Raw genomic sequence first — 27,677 nt, forward strand, 5'->3', positions numbered from 1 at the left:
TGTCACCCTAAAGTAAATGGGGTGTTTTTAAAGTCTAGTACAGAGTGATATAAAACACATTGAGTATTTCTTTTTAGAATGGGTTGTTTAGCCTTGCTCTTTCAGATGGTTCTGTAGCAGTCTTTGGAATTGCTACAGTTAAGTATACAAACATTTTATTAAAGCTGCAGTGTGGCTATTGTAATACTGCCTGAAAAAGTACACATTGAATGCATATATGAATGTTATATGATAAATTTAATGGATCAGCATTTGTAATATGCTGTGTTGAGTACAAATTTGAAATCATGAGGTACAAAGGGCTTGTCACTGGGGCAGTACCCTTGAAAGGCCAGATTTGCACCATTTTAAGGGTACAATATGGTAACATAGCAATGAGGTCCAATCTAGTCAACAAAGGTACATATTTGCCTTTGAAAGGTACAATCTGCAAGGGTACCAATTTGTACCCATTTTAAAGGGTGCAGCAGGTGTACCTTTGAGGTTACTGCCCCAGTGACAAGCTGGTGTACCCCTAAAGGTACAATTTTTGCAAAAATTTTCTGACAGTGTAGGAGCTGTAGCCTCAAAGTGTGCAAATAAAAGAAAGTACATGTTTTGATAATGGAAATATATAAAAAATTTGTTTTAAATTGCATGTTTTATCTGAATCATTAAACTTTAATTTCTAGTTTAGTGGCCCTTTTTACTCAACAGATGTTTTCAGCTTGCTCCCAGTAGTTTATTGCTGCTCTGGACCTCCGTTTTTAAATATGTGTTTAACCCATTTGCAGTAACTATGCAATAAATAATATGTTGTTACACATTTTCCTTTTGCACTTTGTAACTCAAACTCTCATCTTTAGATTAGATCCACCAAATATGCTACATATGTGTAGGGATAGTAGACCAATCATGTATCTCTATGCAGTGGTGTATCAGTGATGGGGGGGCTACTGTCTTAATTTTGACTTCAAAAGAGATTAGTGATTTGCAACCCTAGCCGACTTTTAATTAAAGTTGTCTGATGTTAATCCCCCCCTTACTAGAAATTACAATATTGTCATGGTCCAGTGTATTTTCATGTAAAGTTAATTCTATTAATAATAACGCTGCAAAAACAGATGTAATGTGTAAAAAAGAAACAAAACAAAAAAACATTTGTTAAAAGAACGGAAGGCTAAGGGGAAAAAATAAGTAAAAGCACTCACACTTTTCAAGAAGAAATACTTCCTCAGGGAACAATTCCACAGATTAACGTCAACAAAAAAATATTGTTTGACTGAAATTGTGTAACCGATCTCTACTGTTTAGGAAGAATCTGTTATGTGGAAAGCAGCACTTAACAATACTATTGCTTGTGTATAGAGTTGTGTGTTTCCACTGTAGCATAATGTACCTCAGTGACCATTTGCCAACTCTGTGCCAGCATAATACTCTGTTTACCCAATTTGTTTTTAACACGTACCAAATTAAATAACAAGATTATAGAAATTGTTTACAAGCTTGTTAATACCTGGAAGCATAATAAATCCTGTGCTTTCTGTTTTATTTAGGAACACTTCCTATATTTTCCACATCCTTTTGGTAGTTTTTATTTTTTTGGCCCAAACGTTTCTTGAACTGAGCAAAGTTCTTTTAAAATTCTGTTTATTTGTCTGATGTTTTCTTGTAGGTCTCTTGAGGTATTGGTATTACTACTGATGTTTTGTTAAAGGGACATTGTACACTATATTTTTTCTTGCATAAATGTTTTGTATATGATCCATTTATATAGCCCATCTGAGAGTTTAGTAACAATGTTTAGTTTTGCTTATTTTTTAAGAACATTGTGCTGATGTTCAGACTCCTAACCAAGCTCCACAGTGTCAGATGTATACACAAGTTTACAGACTCCTGCTGGCTCCTGTTTGAGTCTTTTCATATGCATGGGAGGTGGGGAGTTTTTTTTTTTGTTTGTTTACGCAGCCCCTTTCAGTGGGTGTCCCAGACTACCTCATGAACAGTACTAAACTAGAAGCTTATTAGTAAGTTTTTAAAAGGTTTTATACTGGATTTTTAGATCAGTATCTGTGCATAATATTCTTTATAGTAGTGTCTATTGCATGCAGTTTTATTAAGGGATTATTAAACAGAAGCACACTTCTAACAGTTCAAAAAGACTATTGCTTGCATATAACCACATAGTGAACCGTGTTTGCTTTAGTGTGGTATATTTAATATTTTTAACTTAAGTATGATGCTAAATTGTTTTAAAATGCTGTGAACATGTAGAACATGTTATTATCCTTCTTAATATGAGGAGAGTCCACGGCTTCATTCCTTACTTGTGGGAATACAGAACCTGGCCACCAGGAGGAGGCAAAGACACCCCAGCCAAAGGCTTAAATACCTCCTCTCATTCCCCAGTCATTCTTTGCCTTTTGTCACAGGAGGATGGCAGAGAAGTGTCAGAAGATTCGGATTAGTCTCTTTTGGAGGGTAGTACCCTTCAGTATGGGACTGGAGTTTTAAGTAGTCTTGTTTGCCTCTCTGTGAGAGCATTGATGAAGGTTAGGCCCTGGAGATGCAGGGAGTGTCTTTCTGTAAATCCATCCAGACTCGTATTAACAGCTCCTAAGCAATCAGTGTTGACAAGTTTCACTGCCTGCTTCTATCACTCAAGTCCATGTTTGGTGCGATGATACAAGACTGTCAAACTTGAGAGGCTGTGTGTCTGTTCCACGGTGGTGATTCGGTTAAGATTGTTTCATTTTATACTCGTATGATAACGCAAGAAGACATGGTCACAGTGTGACTCCTTTTATCTGTATGGAATCAAAGGTTAAAGGGACAGTCTACACCAGAATTTTTATTGTTTTAAAAGATAGATAATCCCTTTATTACCCATTTCCCAGTTTTGCATAACCAACACAGTTATAATAATATACTTTTAACCTCTGTGATTATCTTGTATCTAAGCCTCTGCAAACTGCCCCTTTTTTCAGTTCTTTTGACAGACTTGCAGTCTAGCCAATCAGTGTCTGCTCCCAGATAACTTCTCTTACACAAGCACAGTGTTATCTATATGAAATACGTGAACTAACACCCTCTAGTAGTGAAAAACTGTTAAAATGCAATCTGAAAGAGGTGGGCTTCAAGGTCTAAGAAATTAGCATATGAACCTCCTAGGTTAAGCTTTCAACTAAGAATACCAAGAGAACAAAGCAAAATTGGTGATAAAAGTAAATTGGAAAATTGTTTAAAATGACATGCTCTATCTGAATCATGAAAGTTTATTTTGGCCTAGACTGTCCCTTTAATATATCCAGAAGGGGATTATTGAACAGGGGGGATTTACGCATAATTTGCTTTATTATGTTTTTTGCTGCGACGTGTGAGATGAGGCTCAGGAAGATGTTGGAACATTCAAGTTTTACTTGAGAATAGTTTCATCTGGGGGAATGAGATTTGCAACAGATGGGGGGCGCCGGAGATAGATCTCATGGTGTCCCGACTCAATACCAAGTTACCCATATACGGGTCGCGGTCCAGGGATCCTCAGGCAGAGCTGATAGATGCATTAGCAGTGCCTTGGAGGTTCAGCCTAGTTTACATTTTTCCACTGTTACCACTTCTCCCTCATGTTGTGGCCCGCATCAAGCTCCATCGTGGCTGCCAAGGATGTGGTTTGCGGACCTGGTGGGGATGTCTTCATCTCCTCCATGGAGGTTATCTTTCGCAGGGATCTGCTGGAACAGGGTCCTTTTGTTCATCAGAATCTAGATTCTCTGAGGCTGACTGCGTGCAGATTGAACGCTTAGTCCTAGCCAAGACAGGTTTCTCTGAGAGAGTGATTGATACTCTCATTCAAGCTAGAAAGACGGTCACCCGTCACATCTATCATAAAGTGTGGAGTACCTACTTTATTCTGGTGTGAAGCGGGTGTGGATTCCCCTGGCATAAGGTCAAGGTGTCCAGGATTCTTTCCTTTCTCCAAGATGGTTTGGAGAAGGGACTTGCTGCTAGTTCCTTAAAGGGACAGATTTCGGCGCTTTCTGTGTTATTGCACAAGAGGATCGCTGAGCTGAAGTACAGTCTTTTGTTTAGGCTCTGTCTAGAATCAGACCTGTGTTTAGACCTACCGCTCCTCCCTGGAGCTTAAATCTATTTCTTAAGGTTTTGCAGAGGGCTTCGCTTGAACCTATGCATTCGGTTGACATTAAATTACTATTTCGGAAGGTTCTCTTGCTACTGGTTATTGCTTCAGCACGCAGAGTATCTGAGATGGCTGGCTTGCAAAGTGAGCCCCCTTACTTAGTATTCCATACTGATAAGGCTGTTCTTCGTAATGGGTTAGGTTTCCTTCCTAAGGTTGTTTCAGATCGCAACATCAATCAGGAGATTGTTGTTCCTTCCTTGTGTCCTTACCCTTCTTCGTCAAAGGAGCGATTACTTCATATTTTGGATGTGGCTCGGTCCTTGAAGTTCTATCTTCAAGCTACTAAGGAGTTTAGACAGACTTCTTTTTTGTTTGTTGTCTATTCTGGGAAGCATAAGGGGCAGAAAGCCTCGTCCACTACCTTATGTTTTTGGTTGAGGAGCATTATTCGCTTAGCATATGAAACAGTGGGACATAAGCCTCCTCAGAGGATTAAGGCTCATTCAACTAAAGCAGTGGCTTCCTCTTGGGCCTTCAAGAATGAGGCATCTATGGAGCAGATTTGTAAGGCGCCTACCTGGTCCTCCTTACATACCTTTTTAAAATTTTTACAAGTTTGACATTTTTGCTTCGGTTGAAGCATCTTTTGGGAGAAAGGTTTTGCTGGCTGTGGTGCCCTCAGATTAGGGTCTGCCTCTTCTTTTTTACCCTCCCGTTTCATTCAGTGTCCTCTAGAGCTTCGGTATATGTTTCCCACAAGTAAGGAATGAAGCTGTGGACTCTCCTCATATTAAGAAGGAAAACATAAATTATGCTTACCAGATCATTTCCTTCTGTATGAGGAGAGTCCACAGCCCCCGTCCGTTTTTTCTGTTGGGCGGACCTAAATTTTTGTTATTAGTCTGGCACCTTTTATACCCTGATATTTCTCCTACTGTTCCTTGTTGCCTTGGCAGAATGACTGGGGGATGAGAGGAGTGGGGGAGGTATTTAAGCCTTTGGCTGGGGTGTCTTTGCCTCCTCCTGATGGCCAGGTTCTGTATTCCCACAAGTAAGGAATGAAGCCGTGAACTCTCCTCATACAGAAGGAAAGGAAATTATCTGGTAAGCATAATTTGTTATTGCACTGTAGCTTGCATATAACGGTGTTTAACCCCTGCAAAAGGATTAAACATTACTATAAGTGCACTACAGGGTGCTAGATGAAAACCCCTGGAGAGACATGGACAAGAAGCATATATGTGCAGACACTAATCACCAGCTAGTGCCCAGTTAGTGCCTACCTATGTATGCTTTTTGAGTGAAAAGGCTCTTAAAATGGCATGATCTATCTTAAAGGGACACTGAACCCAATTTTTTTTTTCTTTCGTGATTCAGATGGAGCATTAAATTTTAAGCAACTTTCTAGTTTACTCCTATTATCAAATTTTCTTCCTTCTCTTGGTATCTTTATTTGAAATGTAAGTTTAGATGCCGGCCCATTTTTGGTCAACAACCCGGGTTGTTCTTGCTGATTGGTGGATAAATTAATCCACCAATAAAAAAGCGCTGTCCAGAGTTCTGAACCGAAAGAAAAAAACTTAGATGCCTTCTTTTTCAAATAAAGATAGCAAGAGAACAACGAAAAATGATAATAGAAGTAAATTAGAAAGTTGCTTAAAATTGCATGCTCTATTTGAATCAGGAAAGAAAAAATTTGGGTTCAGTGTCCCTTTAAGTTTATTTTGACTTTTATGTTCCTTTCATTAGAGATACGTTTTTTAAACCCAGAGAAACATATGTTACAGCATGGGGGCTGTCAATACTACAGATTTACACCTATGTCATCAATATTTAAGCCAATAATATTTTAAAAAATTGCACCGGCATTTTATTCTCGGGCTATTATGCTTTAATAGCATAACTATATCAAACATTGTTTTTTATTTATTCTTTTTAGCGTCCGTTTAATTTACTCCAAAAGAGTAAATTAATTAAACATTTCATTCTGTATCTAAATTTGCCAATACCAATTCTGAAGAAAAAGACAATGTTAATTCCCAAACTTTAGGACATAAATATAGAAAAAGAAAAAAAAATGTACTTTTCTCCAACATAGGTGTGTCCGGTCCACGGCGTCATCCTTACTTGTGGGATATTCTCTTCCCCAACAGGAAATGGCAAAGAGTCCAAGCAAAGCTGGTCACATGATCCCTCCTAGGCTCCGCCCACCCCAGTCATTCTCTTTGCCGTTGCACAGGCAACATCTCCACGGAGATGGTTAAGAGTTTTTTGGTGTTTAAATGTAGTTTTTATTCTTCTATCAAGTGTTTGTTATTTTAAAATAGTGCTGGTATGTACTATTTACTCTGAAACAGAAAAAAGATGAAGATTTCTGTTTGTAAGAGGAAGATGATTTTAGCAGAAGTTACTAAAATCGATTACTGTTTCCACACAGGACTGTTGAGATGAAGTAACTTCAGTTGGGGGAAACAGTTAGCAGACTTTTCTGCTTAAGGTATGACTGGCCATATTTCTAACAAGACCATGTAATGCTGGAAGGCTGTCATTTCCCCTTATGGGGACCGGTAAGCCATTTTCTTAGTTAAATAAAAGAATAAAGGGCTTCAAAAGGGCTTAAAAAACTGGTAGACATTTTTCTGGGCTAAAACGATTGCTTTACTAGGCATATTATGCAGATTCTAACTATTAATGGTTATTATAATCTTGGGGATTGTTTAGAAAAACGGCAGGCACTGTGTTGGACACCTTTTTCAGATGGGGGCCTTTTCTAGTTATAGACAGAGCCTCATTTTCGCGCCACTAATGCGCAGTTATTTTTGGAGAGCAAGGCATGCAGATGCATGTGTGAGGAGCTAAGAATCACTGAAAAAGCTTATAGAAGGCATCATTTGGTATCGTATTCCCCTCTGGGCTTGGTTGGGTCTCAGCAAAGCATATAGCTGGGACTGTATAGGGGTTAAATGTAAAAACGGCTCCGGTTCCGTTAATTTAAGGGTTAAAGCTCTGAAATTTGGTGTGCAATACTTTTAATGCTTTAAGAAACTGTGGTGAAATTTTGGTGAATTTTGAACAATTCCTTCATACTTTTTCACATATTCAGTAATAAAGTGTTTTCAGTTTGAAATTTAAAGTGACAGTAACGGTTTTATTTTAAAACGTTTTTTGTGCTTTGTTGACAAGTTTAAGCCTGTTTAACATGTCTGTACCATCAGATAAGCTATGTTCTATATGTATGAAAGCCAAGGTGTCTCCCCATTTAAATTTATGTGATAATTGTGCCATAGTGTCCAAACAAAGTAAGGACAGTAATGCCACAGATAATGATATTGCCCAAGATGATTCCTCAAATGAGGGGAGTAAACATGATACTACATCATCCCCTTCTGTGACTACACCAGTTTTGCCCACACAGGAGGCCCCTAGTACATCTAGTGCGCCAATTCTTATTACCATGCAACAATTAACGGCTGTAATGGATAACTCTATAGCAAATATTTTATCCAAAATGCCTACTTATCAGAGAAAGCGCGATTGGTCTGTTTTAAACACTGAAGAGCAAGAGGACGCTGATGATAATTGTTCTGTCATACCCTCACACCAATCTGAAGGGGCCATGAGGGAGGTTTTGTCTGAGGGAGATATTTCAGATTCAGGAAAGATTTCTCAACAAGCTGAACCTGATGTTGTGACATTTAAATTTAAATTAGAACATCTCCGCGCACTGCTTAAGGAGGTATTATCTACTCTGGATGATTGTGACAATTTGGTCATTCCAGAGAAGTTATGTAAGATGGACAAGTTCCTAGAGGTTCCGGTGCCCCCCGACGCTTTTCCTATACCCAAGCGGGTGGCGGACATAGTAAATAAAGAGTGGGAAAGGCCCGGCATACCTTTTGTTCCCCCCCCCCTATATTTAAGAAATTATTTCCTATAGTCGACCCCAGAAAGGACTTATGGCAGACAGTCCCCAAGGTCGAGGGGGCTGTTTCTACCCTAAACAAACGCACTACTATTCCTATCGAAGATAGTTGTGCTTTCAAAGATCCTATGGATAAAAAATTAGAGGGTTTGCTTAAAAAGATTTTTGTTCAGCAAGGTTACCTTCTACAACCAATTTCATGCATTGTTCCTGTCACTACGGCAGCGTGTTTCTGGTTCGAGGAACTAGAAAAGTCGCTCAATAAAGAATCTTCGTATGAGGAGGTTATGGACAGAGTTCAAGCACTTAAATTGGCTAACTCTTTTATTTTAGATGCCGCTTTGCAATTAGCTAGATTAGTGGCGAAAAATTCAGGGTTTGCTATCGTGGCGCGCAGAGCACTTTGGCTAAAGTCTTGGTCAGCGGATGTGTCTTCCAAGACAAAATTGCTTAACATTCCTTTCAAGGGTAAAACATTATTTGGACCTGATTTGAAAGAGATTATTTCGGACATCACTGGGGGAAAGGGCCACGCCCTCCCACAGGATAGGTCTTTTAAGGCTAAAAATAAGCCTAATTTTCGTCCCTTTCGCAGAAACGGACCAGCCTCTAATTCTACATCCTCTAAGCAAGAGGGTAATACTTCACAACCCAAACCAGCCTGGAGACCAATGCAAGGCTGGAACAAGGGTAAGCAGGCCAAGAAGCCTACCACTGCTACCAAAACAGCATGAAGGGATGGCCCCCGATCCGGGACCGGATCTGGTGGGGGGCAGACTTTCTCTCTTTGCTCAGGCTTGGGCAAGAGATGTTCAGGATCCTTGGGCGCTAGAAATAGTTTCTCAAGGTTATCTCCTGGAATTCAAGGAACTACCCCCAAGGGGAAGGTTCCACAGGTCTCAATTATCTTCAAACCAAATAAAAAGACAGGCATTCTTACATTGTGTAGAAGACCTGTTAAAAATGGGAGTGATTCATCCAGTTCCAATAAGAGAACAAGGGATGGGTTTTTATTCCAACCTGTTCATAGTTCCCAAAAAAGAGGGAACATTCAGACCAATTTTGGATCTCAAGATCCTAAACAAATTTCTCAAGGTTCCATCGTTCAAAATGGAAACTATTCGAACGATCCTACCTACTATCCAGGAAAATCAATTTATGACTACCGTGGATTTAAAGGATGCGTACCTACATATTCCTATCCACAAGGAACATCATCAGTTCCTAAGGTTCGCTTTTCTGGACAAGCATTACCAGTTTGTGGCACTTCCATTCGGATTAGCCACTGCTCCAAGGATTTTCACAAAGGTACTAGGGTCCCTTCTAGCGGTTCTAAGACCAAGGGGCATTGCAGTAGTACCTTACTTGGACGACATCCTGATTCAAGCGCCGTCGCTGTCAAAAGCAAAGGCTCATACGGACATTGTCCTAGCCTTTCTCAGATCTCACGGATGGAAGGTGAACAAAGAAAAAAGTTCTCTGTCCCCGTCAACAAGAGTTCCATTCTTGGGAACAATAATAGATTCCTTAGAAATGAGGATTTTTCTGACAGAGGTCAGAAAATCAAAAATTCTAAGCTCTTGTCAAGTACTTCATTCTGTTCTTCGTCCTTCCATAGCGCAGTGCATGGAAGTAATAGGATTGATGGTTGCAGCAATGGACATAGTTCCTTTTGCACGAATTCATCTAAGACCATTACAACTGTGCATGCTCAGACAGTGGAATGGGGATTATACAGACTTGTCTCCGACGATTCAAGTAGATCAAAAGACCAGAGATTCACTCCGTTGGTGGCTGACCCTGGACAATCTGTCACAGGGAATGAGCTTCCGCAGACCAGAGTGGGTCATTGTCACGACCGACGCCAGCCTGGTGGGCTGGGGCGCGGTCTGGGAACCCCTGAAAGCTCAGGGTCTATGGTCTCGGGAAGAATCTCTTCTCCCGATAAACATTCTGGAACTGAGAGCGATATTCAATGCTCTCAAAGCTTGGCCTCAACTAGCAAAGGCCAAATTCATAAGGTTTCAGTCAGACAACATGACGACCGTTGCATATATCAATCATCAGGGGGGAACAAGGAGTTCCCTGGCGATGAAAGAAGTGACCAAGATAATTCAATGGGCGGAGGATCACTCCTGCCACTTGTCTGCGATCCACATCCCAGGAGTGGAAAATTGGGAAGCGGATTTTCTGAGTCGTCAGACATTCTATCCGGGGGAGTGGGAACTCCATCCGGAAATCTTTGCCCAAATAACTCAATTATGGGGCATTCCAGACATGGATCTGATGGCGTCGTCAGAACTTCAAGGTTCCTTGCTACGGGTCCAGATCCAGGGATCCCAGGGCGACTCTAGTAGATGCACTAGTAGCACCTTGGACCTTCAACCTAGCTTATGTATTCCCACCGTTTCCTCTCATCCCCAGGCTGGTAGCCAGGATCAATCAGGAGAGGGCCTCGGTGATCTTGATAGCTCCTGCGTGGCCACGCAGGACTTGGTATGCAGACCTGGTGAATATGTCATCGGCTCCACCATGGAAGCTACCTTTGAGACAGGACCTTCTTGTTCAGGGTCCATTCGAACATCCGAATCTAGTTTCCCTCCAACTGACGGCTTGGAGATTGAACGCTTGATTTTATCAAAGCGTGGGTTTTCAGATTCTGTAATAGATACTCTGATTCAGGCTAGGAAGCCTGTAACTAGAAAAATCTACCATAAAATATGGAAAAAATATATCTTTTGGTGTGAATCTAAAGGATTCCCATGGAACAAGATAAAAATTCATAAGATTCTATCCTTTCTACAAGAAGGTTTGGAGAAAGGATTATCTGCAAGTTCTCTTAAGGGACAGATTTCTGCTTTATCTGTCTTACTACACAAACGACTGGCAGCTATGCCAGATGTTCAAGCATTTGTTCAGGCTCTGGTTAGGATCAAGCCTGTTTATAGACCTTTGACTCCTCCCTGGAGTTTAAATCTAGTTCTTTCAGTTCTTCAAGGGGTTCCGTTTGAACCCTTACATTCCGTAGATATTAAGTTATTATCTTGGAAAGTTTTGTTTTTGGTTGCAATTTCTTCTGCCAGAAGAGTTTCAGAGTTATCTGCTCTGCAGTGTTCTCCGCCCTATCTGGTGTTCCATGCAGATAAGGTGGTTTTGCGTACTAAGCCTGGTTTTCTTCCGAAAGTTGTTTCCAACAAAAATATTAACCAGGAGATAGTTGTACCTTCTTTGTGTCCGAATCCAGTTTCAAAGAAGGAACGTTTGTTACACAATTTGGACGTAGTCCGTGCTCTAAAATTCTATTTAGAGGCTACCAAAGATTTCAGGCAAACATCTTCCTTGTTTGTTGTTTATTCTGGTAAAAGGAGAGGTCAAAAAGCGACTTCTACCTCTCTTTCCTTTTGGCTTAAAAGCATTATCCGATTGGCTTATGAGACTGCCGGACGGCAGCCTCCTGAAAGAATCACAGCTCACTCCACTAGGGCTGTGGCTTCCACATGGGCCTTCAAGAACGAGGCTTCTGTTGACCAGATATGTAAGGCAGCGACTTGGTCTTCACTGCACACTTTTGCCAAATTTTACAAACTTGATACTTTTGCTTCTTCGGAGGCTATTTTTGGGAGAAAGGTTTTGCAAGCCGTGGTGCCTTCCATTTAGGTGACCTGATTTGCTCCCTCCCTTCATCCGTGTCCTAAAGCTTTGGTATTGGTTCCCACAAGTAAGGATGACGCCGTGGACCGGACACACCTATGTTGGAGAAAACAGAATTTATGCTTACCTGATAAATTACTTTCTCCAACGGCGTGTCCGGTCCACGGCCCGCCCTGGTTTTTTAATCAGGTCTGATGAATTATTTTCTCTAACTACAGTCACCACGGTATCATATGGTTTCTCCTATATATATTTCCTCCTGTCCGTCGGTCGAATGACTAGGGTGGGCGGAGCCTAGGAGGGATCATGTGACCAGCTTTGCTGGGACTCTTTGCCATTTCCTGTTGGGGAAGAGAATATCCCACAAGTAAGGATGACGCCGTGGTCTGGACACACCGTTGGAGAAAGTAATTTATCAGGTAAGCATAAATTCTGTTTTTTATTATTTCCTTTTATTTTTAAAATAAATCCTTCATTTATTATCTCCAGCAAATGGGTTAAACAAAGAGTACATTTCTCTTGTTAAGTGTATTCAGTCCACGGGTCATCCATTACTTATGGGATATATTCCCTTCCCAACAGGAAGTTGCAAGAGGATCACCCAAAGCAGAGCTGCTATATAGCTCCTCCCCTCACATGTCATATCCAGTCATTCTCTTGCAACCCTCAACATAGATGGAGGTCGTGAGAGGAGAGTGGTGTTTTATACTTAATTATTTCTTCAATCAAAAGTTTGTTATTTTTAAATGGCACCGGAGTGTGCTGTTTTTTTCTCAGGCAGTATTTGGAAGAAGAATCTGCCTGCGTTTTCTATGATCTTAGCAGAAGTAACTAAGATCCACTGGCTGTTCTCGCACATTCTGAGGAGTGGGGTAACTTCAGAAAGGGAATAGCGTGCGGGGTCTCCTGCAAATAAGGTATGTGCAGTAAAATATTTTTCTAAGGAATGGAATTGACTAAGAAAATACTGCTGATACCGATGTAATGTAAGTACAGCCTTAAATGCAGTGAAAGCGACTGGTATCAGGCTGATTAATGTATATGCAGTAAAGTAATTTTCTATGGAATGGAATTTGACTAAGAAAATGCTACTAATACTGAAGTAATGTAATAAGCCTTAAGATGCAGTAGAAGGACTCGTATCAGGCTTATCAATAGAGATACATACTCTTTAAAAAAGGATGTTTAAAACGTTTGCTGGCATGTTTAATCGTTTTTTGTGAGGTACATTGGTGATAAAACTTATTGGGGCATGAATTTTTCCACATGGCTGACTTATATTTCTGTATAGAAACAGTTAACTGAGGTTCCCACTGTTGTAATAATGAGTGGGAGGGGCCTATTTTAGCGCTTTTTTGCGCAGTAAAAATTCAGTCTCAGTCTTCCTGCTTTTTCCTGCATGACCCAGGACGTCTCTAGAGAGCTCAAGGGACTTCAAAAGTCATTTTTGAGGGAGGTAATCAGTCACAGCAGACCTGTGACAGTGTGTTGACTGTGTTAAAAACGTTTTTTTCTCTATTTGATTATCCGTTTTGGGTATTAAGGGGTTAATCATCCATTTGCAAGTGGGTGCAATGCTCTGCTAACTTAATACATTTACTGTGAAAATTTGGTTGCTATAACTGATTTGGTTCATTGTTATTTCAACTGTGACAGTTATTTGTGCTTCTTAAAGGCGCAGTAGCGTTTTCAATATTGCTTGTAAATTTATTTTACAATGTGTTTTCCAAGCTTGCTAGTCTCATTGCTAGTCTGTTTAAACATGTCTGACACAGATGAATCTGTTTGTTCACTATGTTTGAAGGCCAGTGTGGAGCCCCATAGAAATATGTGTACTAAATGTATTGATTTCACTTTAAATAATAAAGGTCAGTCTTTATCTGTAAAGGAATTATCACCAGACAACGAGGGGGAAGTTATGCCATAACTCTCCTCACGTGTCGGTACCTTCGCCTCCCGCTCAGGAGGCGCGTGATATTGTGGCGCCAAGTACATCAGAGACGCCCATACAAATCACTTTACAAGACATGGCTACTATTATGAATAATACCCTGACAGAAGTATTATCTAAATTGCCAGAATTAAGAGGCAAGCGCGATTGCTCTGGGATAAGGACAGAGCGCGCTGGTGCTGTGAGAGCCATGTCCGATACTGCGTCACAGTTTGCAGAACATGAGGACGGAGAGCTTCATTCTGTGGGTGACGGATCTGATCCAGGGAAACCGGATTCAGAGATCTCTAATTTTAAATTTAAGCTTGAGAACCTCCTTATATTGCTAGGGGAGGTTTTAGTGGCTCTGAATGACTGTAACACAGTTGCAATTCCAGAGAAATTATGTAGGCTGGATAGATACTATGCGGTGCCGGTGTGTACTGACGTTTTTCCTATACCTAAAAGGCTTACAGAAATTATTAGCAAGGAGTGGGATAGACCCGGTGTGCCCTTTTCCCCACCTCCTATATTTAGGAAAATGTTTCCAATAGACGCCACTACACGAGACCTATGGCAGACGGTCCCTAAGGTGGAGGGAGCAGTTTCTACTTTAGCTAAGCGTACCACTATCCCGGTGGAGGATAGTTGTGCTTTTTCGGATCCAATGGATAAAAAATTAGAAGGTTACCTTAAGAAAATGTTTGTTCAACAAGGTTTTATCTTACAGCCCCTTGCATGCATTGCACCTGTCACTGCTGCTGCGGCATTCTGGTTTGAGTCTCTAGAAGAGGCCATTCACTCAGCTCCATTGGATGAAATTATGGACAAGCTTAAAGCACTTAAGCTAGCTAATGCATTTGTTTCTGATGCCATTGTACATTTAACTAAACTAACGGCTAAGAACTCCGGATTCGCCATACAGGCGCGCAGAGCGCTATGGCTTAAATCCTGGTCAGCTGACGTGACTTCTAAATCTAAATTGCTTAATATTCCTTTCAAGGGGCAAACCTTATTCGGGCCCGGCTTGAAAGAAATTATCGCTGACATTACTGGAGGTAAGGGTCATACTCTTCCTCAGGACAGGGCCAAATCAAAGGCCAAACAGTCTAATTTTCGTGCCTTTCGAAACTTCAAGGCAGGAGCAGCATCAACTTCCTCCGCTCCAAAACAGGAAGGAACTGTTGCTCGTTACAGACAGGCCTGGAAAACTAACCAGTCCTGGAACAAGGGCAAGCAGGCCAGAAAACCTACTACTGCCCCTAAGACAGCATGAAGGGATGGCCCCCTATCCGGAAACGGATCTAGTGGGGGGCAGACTTTCTCTCTTCAAGATGTCCAGGATCCCTGGGCGTTGGAGATCATATCTCAGGGATATCTTCTGGACTTCAAAGCTTCTCCTCCACAAGGGAGATTTCATCTTTCAAGGTTATCAGCAAACCAAATAAAGAAAGAGGCATTTCTACGCTGTGTACAAGACCTCCTAGTAATGGGGGTGATCCACCCAGTTCCGCGGACGGGACAAGGGCAAGCATTTTACTCAAATCTGTTTGTAGTTCCCAAGAAAGAGGGAACCTTCAGACCAATCTTGGACTTAAAGATCTTAAACAAATTCCTAAGAGTTCCATCATTCAAAATGGAAACTATTCGAACCATCCTACCCATGATCCAAGAGGGTCAGTACATGACCACAGTGGACTTAAAGGATGCCTACCTTCACATACCGATTCACAAAGATCATTATCGGTACCTAAGATTTGCCTTTCTAGACAGGCATTACCAGTTTGTAGCTCTTCCCTTCGGGTTAGCTACGGCCCCGAGAATTTTTACAAAGGTTCTGGGCTCACTTCTGGCGGTTCTAGGACCGCGAGGCATAGCGGTGGCTCCGTATCTAGACGACATTCTGATACAAGCGTCAAGTTTTGAAATTGCCAAGTCTCATACAGAGATAGTTCTGGCATTTCTGAGGTCGCATGGGTGGAAGGTGAACGTGGAAAAGAGTTCTCTATTACCACTCACAAGAGTCTCCTTCCTAGGGACTCTTATAGATTCTGTAGAGATGAAAATTTACCTGACGGAGTCCAGGTTATCAAAACTTCTAAATGCTTGCCGTGTCCTTCATTCCATTCCACGCCCGTCAGTGGCTCAGTGCATGGAAGTAATCGGCTTAATGGTAGCGGCAATGGACATAGTGCCATTTGCGCGCCTGCATCTCAGACCGCTGCAATTATGCATGCTAAGTCAGTGGAATGGGGATTACTCAGATTTGTCCCCTCTGCTAAATCTGGATCAAGAGACCAGAGATTCTCTTCTCTGGTGGCTTTCTCGGGTCCATCTGTCCAAGGGTATGACCTTTCGCAGGCCAGATTGGACGATTGTAACAACAGATGCCAGCCTTCTAGGTTGGGGCGCAGTCTGGAATTCCCTGAAGGCTCAGGGATCGTGGACTCAGGAGGAGAAACTCCTCCCAATAAATATTCTGGAGTTAAGAGCAATATTCAATGCTCTTCTAGCTTGGCCTCAGTTAGCAACACTGAGGTTCATCAGATTTCAGTCGGACAACATCACAACTGTGGCTTACATCAACCATCAAGGGGGAACCAGGAGTTCCCTAGCGATGTTAGAAGTCTCAAGGATAATTCGCTGGGCAGAGTCTCACTCTTGCCACCTGTCAGCGATTTACATCCCAGGCGTGGAGAACTGGGAGGCGGACTTTCTAAGTCGCCAGACTTTTCCTCCGGGGGAGTGGGAACTTCATCCGGAGGTGTTCCTTCAGCTGGTTCATCGCTGGGGCAAACCAGAACTGGATCTCATGGCGTCTCGCCAGAACGCCAAGCTTCCTCGTTACGGATCCAGGTCCAGGGACCCGGGAGTGGCGCTGATAGATGCTCTAGCAGCCCCTTGGGTTTTCAACATGGCTTATGTGCTTCCACCGTTTCCGCTGCTGCCTCGACTGATTGCCAAGATCAAACAGGAGAGAGCATCGGTGATTCTGATAGCGCCTGCGTGGCCATGCAGGACCTGGTATGCAGACCTAGTGGACATGTCGTCCTGTCCACCATGGTCTCTGCCTCTGAGGCAGGACCTTCTAATAGTACACAGTGGGTGGAAGTGGCGCCAACTCAAGGCTATCTGATTAATAGGAAAATGTGTGCCAAAATATGGAAGGATAAATAAAGCAAATTGCGTGCCAAAATATGGAAGGATAAATAAAGCAAATTGCTACAGCTAAGAGTTCAAAAAATGTATAAAACAATTTATTGAGAAATTTAAATAATGATCAATTAAATTAGAATTAAAAATTCAATCAATAAATATATTAAAGACACCGGTGTCTATTCTAAAATCATACTAACAATATAAGACTAATCTACCGTCTAAATCAATCCTCAATGATAAGTGACATAAAGTGAGAATCAGACAATGACCATAAAATTAAGCAATGCTCATATCGTTATAAACAAACACAGTAAAAATCAAGCAGTACTTGAAGACTGGGCGGTCTGAGTATCTATAATGCTGCTAGGTTTGATTTCAATAGCACAGGAGAAGTTATACTCCTTATTCCTAGAGTCTGTTGTGTTGGATGATATTATCAGAACGCTGTTAGGATGTTAATAACAGAAAAAAGAATAGTTCATTCTCAAATGTACTTTTAAATTTTAAGCGGATGTTTTAACAGCTGTTATCAGTTGTTTCTTAGTTCACCGCTTCAAATTCTCTCCAGCCCGGCGTTCCAGTGTGGGAGGTGGCAAGCTTTAACCTCTCACCTATGAGCCTGTAGTGTACTATTAGGTAAACGCTGGTTGAAATGTTTCTATTTTCCTCTAAATGCTGGTTGTAATGTTTCTATTTTCCTCTAAGTGTGCACACTTACAATAATGTCTTCACTCCTACCGTCTGCTCAGCGGTGTAGTCCTTCCACTGGTGCTGGCTTAACGGTCCTGGGAGCCAAATCAATCTGTGTCTCTGTGTCTCTTCCAAACAAACTGGGTCCTGGTGTGGTTTCTACGCGTTTCAGCTCTCCAGGGAGCCTTTGTCAAGATAACCTCCACCAGCTGCGCTACCTCATTATATAGGGCTTATCCATATTAACCCTTTCCTGGTTTTTCATTTTTTAGTCCATTAAATGTGAGTTTCATGTTCCGTCATCCAATTATTAGAAAAGTTTTCCAACAGACTTGGTTTCCCAAAACATTGATAGCTATCGGCTAGTCTAATCAATTGGTTGTATATACTCTATTAAGTCACATCTCTTTCGCATAGCAATTTGCTTTATAGAACATCCAAAAAGAAAAGTTTATTTCTCTAGCAATACAAATTTATTAATATAATTAATTATACATAAATCTCGTCAAGTACACCATAAAAATAAAGATAAATAGTAAAAAATTGTTTTTTATATAAAAAGTGTTGGGCATATTCGAACCAGGGACCTTAGACTTTGGAACCCTCAAGCTTAACCATTCAGCCATAGCTGATGAGTTACTTGTTGGCTTAAATTATGGGGATCAAATCTCTTATTTAGTCATCATTTATAGACAAAAGATTTTCGTTATATTTTCTCCACTGGATACGAACCCTTGGACCTATCCTCTCAGTGGTTGACATCGTAACCACTAAGCTGGCTTGCTAGTTGATATAACCAGTCTAGATAATAGTTTTATTATATAATTTCTTTAGGGTAATTCTAGGCATTTATTACTCCTTACTCTCTATGGGGGAAATAATTACTAATAGATTATGTATCGATCTCATCAAATACAAAAGTGAAAATAAAATAAAAATAAGAATAAAAAGTTAATAGTAAAAACGAAGATCTTTTATATATATGATAGTCATAAAGAGTTTTAGCCTGATTCGAACTCAGGGCCTTGCGCTTTCAAGCCCAAATATTTAACCATTCAGCTATAACGGCTTACTCATTATTGTCTATACATAAGGGAATCTAATCTTTTATCTAGTCCTCACCTACACAATTTTCCTCACTGGATGCGAACCTTTGGACCTTTCTATCTGCGGTGGACACCTAATCCACTGTGCTAGCTGTATAATTTGCATAACTTTATCTGGATCTTAAACTTATTGTTTAATTCCTTGGAAGGTTTTCTCACCTTACTCTCCTCAGTGGAAAATTTATTAAATTAATAGCATATCCTGTCCAAATTTATATATCTCGGAAGATGTCTTATCTGGGAACTGTTTAAAAATTACTTACATTATCCCTAATCTTAACTCGTTTGACCCCAACTCATGACTTTCACATATGAGGAAGGTATTTAAATCCTATGGGACATTATGTAATACAGGGTTGCGGGAAATGTATAGTCATTATTATTAATATCTATCATATAGTGAAAGAATAAATTGATATTCATTAAAAAATTGTTTGGTTAAATGAAAGAATTTATATCCATCTCACTATTGAGACCTTTAGGGTGTAGTGTCCCAAAATTAAAAATAAATTCAGCTTCCTGTTTTAATAATTTCTTGGTCAGATTCCCTCTCCTCCCATCAAGCGTAACTTTTTTAATTCCCCAGAATTTAAGAGCTCCTATATTGTCCCTATGGACTTCTTTGAAATGTTTATACAGGGCGGTATCTTCTCTCTCATGCTCAATCGCCAGTAAATGTTCACGTATACGGTCTTTAAGTTTTCGTCCTGTCTGTCCGAAGTATCTTAGATTACAGCTACATTGTAGCATGTATATGATGTTAATATCTGTACATCTTATAATATCGGTTATCTTTATCACCCTTCCATCTTTCTCAGATTTAACCTGTTTAAGTTTAGTGCTGTGCTTGCACGCCTTACATTGGTGGCAGGGGAAAAAAACATTCAATTCTTTCTTTCTCCTTCTAGGGTCTTATAACCTCTATTACACATTTTAATATCACCTTTAAACTCACTGGGGGCTAACATTGTTTTTAAGTTCTTTGCCTTCCTATAGATGAATCTTGGATTCCTTCCTAATACAAGGTCCTTTCAACCATCCAAATCTACTTTCTTTGAGGCTGACTGCATGGAGATTGAACGCTTGATACTATCAAAGCGTGGCTTCTCGGAGTCAGTTATTGATACCTTAATACAGGCACGGAAGCCTGTTACCAGAAAAATTTACCATAAGATATGGCGTAAATATTTATATTGGTGCGAATCCAAGAGTTACTCATGGAGTAAAGTTAGGATTCCTAGGATATTGTCCTTTCTACAAGAGGGTTTAGAAAAGGGCTTATCTGCTAGTTCGTTAAAGGGACAGATTTCTGCTCTGTCTATTCTTTTACACAAACGTCTGGCAGAAGTTCCAGACGTCCAGGCTTTTTGTCAGGCTTTGGCTAGGATTAAGCCTGTGTTTAAGACTGTTGCTCCGCCGTGGAGCTTAAACTTGGTTCTTAAAGTTCTTCAAGGTGTTCCGTTTGAACCCCTTCATTCCATTGATATTAAGCTTTTATCTTGGAAAGTTCTGTTTTTGATGGCTATTTCCTCGGCTCGAAGAGTCTCTGAGTTATCTGCCTTACATTGTGATTCTCCTTATCTGATTTTCCATTCAGACAAGGTAGTTCTGCGTACTAAACCTGGGTTTTTGCCTAAGGTAATTTCTAACAGGAATATCAATCAGGAGATTGTTGTTCCATCATTATGTCCTAATCCTTCTTCAAAGAAGGAACGACTTTTGCATAATCTGGACGTAGTCCGTGCCCTGAAGTTCTATTTACAGGCAACTAAAGATTTTCGTCAAACTTCTTCCCTGTTTGTCGTTTACTCTGGACAGAGGAGAGGTCAAAAAGCTTCGGCAACCTCTCTCTCTTTTTGGCTTCGTAGCATAATACGTTTAGCCTATGAGACTGCTGGACAGCAGCCCCCTGAAAGAATTACAGCTCATTCCACTAGAGCTGTGGCTTCCACCTGGGCCTTTAAGAATGAGGCCTCTGTTGAACAGATTTGCAAGGCTGCGACTTGGTCTTTGCTTCACACTTTTTAAAAATTTTACAAATTTGACACTTTTGCTTCTTTGGAGGCTGTTTTTGGGAGAAAGGTTCTACAGGCAGTGGTTCCTTCCGTTTAAGTTCCTGCCTTGTCCCTCCCATCATCCGTGTACTTTAGCTTTGGTATTGGTATCCCATAAGTAATGGATGACCCGTGGACTGAATACACTTAACAAGAGAAAACATAATTTATGCTTACCTGATAAATTTATTTCTCTTGTAGTGTATTCAGTCCACGGCCCTCCCTGTCTTTTTTAAGGCAGATCTAAATTTTAATTAAAACTCCAGTCACCACTGCACCCTATGGTTTCTCCTTTCTTGTCTTGTTTCGGTCGAATGACTGGATATGACATGTGAGGGGAGGAGCTATATAGCAGCTCTGCTTTGGGTGATCCTCTTGCAACTTCCTGTTGGGAAGGGAATATATCCCATAAGTAATGGATGACCCGTGGACTGAATACACTACAAGAGAAATAAATTTATCAGGTAAGCATAAATTATGTTTTTGTATACTAGTCTGGTCCCATGCTGTTGCTGGGTAGGCCAAGGCCTGTGATTGGTGCATCTGCAAGTATTCCATTCCTGGTTGGCTCACCAGCTGTATTTTACTGAGAAGGAGCAGTGAATTGCCACTGCGTGCTAAGCTTGAATTATGTGTTTAATTCCTTTGAAGGGGTTATTGATTGTACTGATTTTGTATAAAATAAATGACTAACAAAAAAGCGTTTTATTTTTACACCTTCATGTCCTTTTTATTTTCTAATTAATTACAAGCAACTCACATAAGTCAGGATACATAAAGCCACACAACAGATTACTATACATACTGATCATTTCTGTCTCTTTAAGAAGCTGGTGCAAGTAAATGTCTAAACTTCCATGCTTTATCCAAGGCTGAATTTGAATACCCTAAATGAACAATCAAATGATAAAATAACAAATGTGTGCAGGCACCAATCGGCAGCTAGCTCCCACTAGTGTAGAATATGTGCATATATTTTTTTTAACTATTTTTTACCAAGAGATTAAAGCACATTTGAAAATAGAAGTGAATTGAAATGCGTCTTAAAATTACTATATCTGAATCGTGCAAGTTTAATTACAACTTTCCTATCCCTTTATATTATAAAAATGAATTTGAGTTTATATTAAATTTTAAATCATCATTCTGAGCTGCTTACAAAAAACACCTAAAGCAAAGGCCCACAACCACCCAGAATAATATTTATTATTATTGTTTTAAATCTTAGAAAAAATAGCTGTGTTCTATTCTTTTGAAACTATAAATGAGCATTCTCTTTCCGCATTACAGGAGTTTTTCATTAAATTGCCATTATAATAAAAAAATTAAAAATGACATGTTCTAATACATAGGTTAGAGCATGTAATTTTAAGATTACCGACTCTACTATCTGTTTAACCACTGCAAAATGATTAAACACAAAGCAGAAACACCGCTCAGAACTCGCATAGCACTGCTGCGCAGAAAATGCAGCTGATCCAATCGGCTGTGCTAGTCTCACTACTCAGATGTGGAACTAGCCTGCTAATTTGATAGCTGTGTTTTCTGCTCAGTACCAGCAGTGCTTTGCAAGTTCCGTGCGGTATTTCTATTGTGTTTTTATCCCCCTTGCGGAGGTTCAACACACAGTAGAAAAGTTATTCCTCAATCCTTCCAAGTAGGAACTCAAGGGGTTTAAACAAGTTAACACCATTTGCACTGGATTTGTTTGAATTGTTTTTATAAGGTGCAAAACCTTTGTGAATAATATTTCTCCAACATTGGTGTGTCCGGTCCACGGCTTCATCATTACTTGTGGGATATTCTCTTCCCCTACAGGAAATGGCAAAGAGAGCACACAGCAAGAGCTGTCCATATAGCCCCCCCTCTGGCTCCGCCCCCCAGTCATTCTCTTTGCCGCTCTGAACAAGTAGCATCTCCACGGGGATGGTAAAGAGTATGTGGTGTTAGTTGTAGTTTTTTATTCTTCTATCAAGAATTTGTTATTTTAAAATAGTGCTGGTATGTACTATTTACTCTAAAACAGAAAAAGATGAAGAGTTCTGTTCAAAGAGGAGTATGATTTTAGCAGCAGTAACTAAAATCAATTGCTGTTCCCACGCAGGACTGTTGAGCCCAGAGAACTTCAGTTGGGGGGAACAGTTTGCAGACTTTTCTGCTCAAGGTATGATCAGTCATATTTCTAACAAGACATGTTAATGCTAGAAGACTGTCAGTTTTCCCTTAAGGGGTAAGTAAGCCATTTTCTTAGACTCATAACAGATTAAGGCTTACAAATGGGCTATACACTGGTTGACACTATTGTGGGCTAAATCGATTGTTTTATTTCATATTTTAATGGCATTTAGAGTGTTTTGTGCACTTAAAAGTATTTTGGGAACGTTTTTTAGTTAGACGGCTATTTCAGTCAGAAAGGCCACTTCACTCTGGTATGCAGAGGAAGGAGGCCCCGTTTTCGCGCCTTAATTGCGCAGTTTACTTCCATGGCAGTGCATGCAGCTTCATGTGAGGGGTCCTGTGGCATACTAAAACGGACTCTGGAAGGTTTATTTCATTGCTGAATAACTCTCAGGGAAGGTAAAGAGCCGCAGCAAGGCTGTGGCTGTGATTGTAGTGTACTAAAATTGTCTAATTGAACAAATAGCTCCGGTTTGCTCTTGAAACTTGGTGTGCAATACTTTCAAGGCATTAGGACTCTGGGGTAAAAATTTTGTAAAAATCGGACATTGCCTTCATTGTTTTTCAATATATCAGAAATAAAGTGTGCCTGTTTATTATTTAAAGGGACAGTAACGCTTTTCTTTAAAAACGCTTTTATTGCATTATTAGCCTGCCAAATTCTGTCTAACATGTCTATACCTTCAGATGGCTTATGTTCTGTGTGTATGAAAGCCAAGGTGGTTCCCCCAATCAATGTATGCGCAAATTGTGTCATAGCGTCCAAACAAAGTATGGACAGTACTGCCACATTGAATAAGGAAGCCCAAGATGATTATTCTAATGAAGGTAGTGAGGATAGTTCTTCATCCTCTCCTTCTGTGTCAACGCCAGTTTTGCCCGCGCAGGCGATACATAGTACATCTAGCGCGCCAATGCTTGTTACTATGCAACAATTAACAGCAGTAATGGATAATTCTATAGCAAATCTGTTATCCAAACTGCCATCCTACCCTAGAAAGCGTGACAGCTCAGTTTTAAATACAGAAGATGAGCAGGTTAGCGCTGAGGACAATTTATGAGTTATACCCTCACATCAATCTGAATTGGCAGTGAGGGAGGGCCTGTCTGAGGGGGAAATTTCTGATTCAGGAAAAGTTTCTCAGCAGGCAGACACTGATGTCGTAACATTTAAATTTAAGTTAGAACATCTCCCCGCCCTGCTTAAGGAGGTCCTAACTACTCTTGATGACTGTGATTCTTTGGTAATTCCAGAGAAATTGTGCAAAATGGACAAATTCTTAGAGGTCCCAGTGCACGCTGATGCCTTTCCGATACCCAAGCGGGTGGCGGATATAGTGACTAAGGAGTGGGAAAAGCCAGGTATTCCTTTTGTTCCACCTCCTATATTCAAGAAAATGTTCCCCATTGTTGACCCCAGAAGGGACGCATGGCAAACGGTCCCTAAGGTTGAGGGGGCAGTGTCAACATTAGCTAAGCGCACAACTATTCCTATTGAGGACAGTTGCGCTTTTAAAGATCCTATGGATAAAAAATTGGAAGGATTGCTAAAAAAGATATTTGTTCAGCAAGGTTTCCTTCTCCAACCAATTTCGTGCATTATTCCTGTCACCACGGCAGCGTATTTTTGGTTCGAGGAACTAGAAAATTTGCTCCAAAAAGAGACTCCGTATGATGAAGTCATGGACAGAATTCACGCACTAAAGTTGGCTAATTCCTTTGTTTTGGATGCCGCTTTCCAATTGGCTAAGTTAGCGGCGAAAAATTCAGGTTTTGCAATAGTGGCGCGCAGAGCGCTTTGGCTAAAATCCTGGTCGGCGGATGTGTCGTCCAAGAATAAATTGCTTAATATTCCTTTCAAGGGTAAGACCCTTTTCGGGCCGGAATTGAAAGAGATTATTTCAGACATTACTGGTGGAAAGGGACATGCCCTCCCACAGGATAGGCCTTTCAAGGCTAAGAACAAATCTAATTTTTGTTCCTTTCGCAAATTTCAGGAACGGACCGAATCCTAACTCTGCGGCCTCCAGACAAGAAGGCAACTCTTCCCAGCCTAAACCAGCATGGAAACCATGGCAAGGCTGGAACAAGGGTAAACAGGCCAAAAAGCCTGCTGCTGCTACCAAGACAGCATGAAGGGGTAGCCCCCGATCCGGGACCGGATCTAGTAGGGGGCAGACTCTCTCTCTTTGCTCAGGCTTGGGCAAGAGATGTTCCGGATCCCTGGGCACTAGAAATAGTCTCTCAGGGGTATCTTCTAGAGTTCAAGGAACTTCCTCCACGGGGAAGGTTCCACATGTCTCGCTTATCTTCAGACCAGATAAAGAGACAGGCATTCCTACATTGCGTAGGAGACCTATTAAAGATGGGAGTGATACACCCAGTCCCAACAGCGGAACAAGGTCTGGGTTTTTACTCAAACCTGTTCGTAGTTCCCAAAAAAGAGGGAACTTTCAGGCCAATTCTGGATTTAAAAATTCTAAACAAATTCCTCAGAGTTCCATCATTCAAAATGGAAACTATTCGGACGATCTTACCAACAATCCAGGAGGGTCAATATATGACTACCGTGGACTTAAAGGATGCGTACCTGTATATTCCTATCCACAAAGATCATCATCGGTTCCTGAGGTTCGCCTTCCTGGACAAACATTACCAGTTTGTGGCCCTTCCATTCGGTCTAGCCACTGCTCCCAGAATTTTCACAAAGGTGCTAGGGTCCCTTCTAGCGGTATTAAGACCAAGGGGCATTGCTGTAGCACCTTATCTAGACGACATTCGTCTCTTCCCAAAGCAAAGGCTCATACAGACATTGTTCTAGCCTTCCTCAGATCTCACGGGTGGAAGGTGAACGTAGAAAAGAGTTCCCTGTCCCCGTCAACAAGAGTTCCCTTTTTGGGAACAATAATAGATTCTGTAGAAATGAAGATCTTCCTGACAGAAGTCAGAAAGTTAAAGCTTCTAAACGTTTGTCAAGTTCTTCTCTCTATTCTTCAACCTTCCATAGCTCAGTGTATGGAAGTAGTAGGATTAATGGTTGCAGCAATGGACATAGTTCCTTTTGCTCGAATTCATCTAAGACCATTACAACTGTGCATGCTCAATCAGTGGAATGGGGACTATGCAGACTTGTCTCCCCAGATTCAAGTAGACCAGGTAACCAGGGATTCTCTCCGCTGGTGGTTGTCTCACGATCACCTGCCTCAGGGAATGAGTTTCCGCAGACCAGAGTGGGTCATTGTCATGACCGACGCCAGTCTCTTAGGCTGGGGCGCGGTCTGGGACTCTCTGAAAGCTCAAGGTCTATGGTCTCGAGAAGAGTCTCTTCTTCCGATAAACATTTTAGAACTGAGAGCGATATTCAATGCGCTCCTGGCTTGGCCTCACCTAGCAAAGGCCAAATTCATAAGGTTCCAGTCGGACAACATGACTGTAGCGTACATCAATCATCAGGGGGGAACAAAGAGTTCCTTAGCGATGAGAGAGGTATCCAAGATCATCAAATGGGCGGAGGATCACTCCTGCCACCTATCTGCAATTCACATCCCAGGAGTGGACAATTGGGAGGCGGATTATTTGAGTCGTCAGACTTTTCATCCGGGGGAGTGGGAACTCCACCCGGAGGTTTTTGCCCAGTTAACTCAACTATGGGGCATTCCGGATATGGATCTGATGGCGTCTCGCCAGAACACCAAGGTTCCTCAATACGGATCCAGATCCAGGGACCCCAAGGCGGCACTGGTGGACGCATTAGTAGCGCCTTGGTCGTTCAACCTAGCTTATGTGTTTCCACTGTTTCCTCTCCTTCCCAGGCTTGTAGCCAGGATCAAACAGGAGCAGGCCTCAGTGATTCTAATAGCTCCTGCGTGGCCACGCAGGACTTGGTATGTAGACCTGGTGAATATGTCATCGGCTCCACCATGGAAGCTACCTTTGAGGCAGGATCTTCTAGTACAAGGTCCATTCGAACATCCAAATCTAGTCTCTCTCCAACTGACTGCTTGGAAATTGAACGCTTGAAAGCGTGGATTTTCTGACTCGGTTATAGATCCTCTAGTTCAGGCCAGAAAGCCTGTGACTAGGAAAATTTACCATAAGATATGGCAAAAATATATCTGTTGGTGCAGATCCAAGGGATACTCTTTGAGTAAAATTAAAATTCCAAGGATACTTTCCTTTCTCCAAGAGGGCTTGGATAAAGGTTTGTCAGCTAGTTCTCTAAAAGGACAGATATCTGCTCTGTCGGTTTTGTTGCACTAAACTTGGTTCTTTCAGTTCTTCAGGGGGTTTCTTTTGAACCCCTGCATTCCATAGATATTAAGTTACTATCTTGGAAAGTTCTGTTTTTGGTTGCTATTTCTTCTGCTAGAAGAGTTTCTGAATTGTCTGCTTTGCAGTGTTCTTCTCCCTATCTGATTTTCCATACAGATAAGGTAGTTTTACGTACCAAGCCTGGTTTTCTTCCAAAGGTCGTTTCTAACAGGAATATTAACCAGGAAATTGTTGTTCCTTCTCTGTGTCCGAATCCAGTTTCAAAGAAGGAACGTTTGTTACACAATCTAGATGTGGTTCGTGCTTTAAAGTTCTATTTAGAAGCAACAAAGGATTCAGACAGACATCATCCTTGTTGTTGTGTATTCTGGTAAGAGGAGAGGGCAGAAAGCTACTGCTACCTCTCTTTCCTTTTGGCTGAAAAGCATCATCCGATTGGCTTATGAGACTGCCGGACGGCAGCCTCCTGAACGAATTACAGCTCATTCTACTAGAGCTGTGGCTTCCACATGGGCCTTCAAGAACGAGGCTTCTGTTGATCAGATATGTAAGGCAGCGACTTGGTCTTCTCTGCACTCTTTTGCCAAATTTTACA

The 27,677-nt window shown here is 41.2% G+C and overlaps 1 protein-coding gene across 1 annotated transcript in view; it reads left to right on the forward strand.

The window, feature by feature from the left end:
* SOS1 (SOS Ras/Rac guanine nucleotide exchange factor 1) overlaps positions 1 to 27,677 on the forward strand; it is a 728,117-nt gene that overhangs the window by 618,431 nt on the left and 82,009 nt on the right. The gene's annotated exons all lie outside the window — the stretch shown is intronic.

This window comes from Bombina bombina, chromosome 4, assembly GCF_027579735.1.
Source record: "Bombina bombina isolate aBomBom1 chromosome 4, aBomBom1.pri, whole genome shotgun sequence".
Lineage (NCBI taxonomy): Eukaryota > Metazoa > Chordata > Amphibia > Anura > Bombinatoridae > Bombina > Bombina bombina.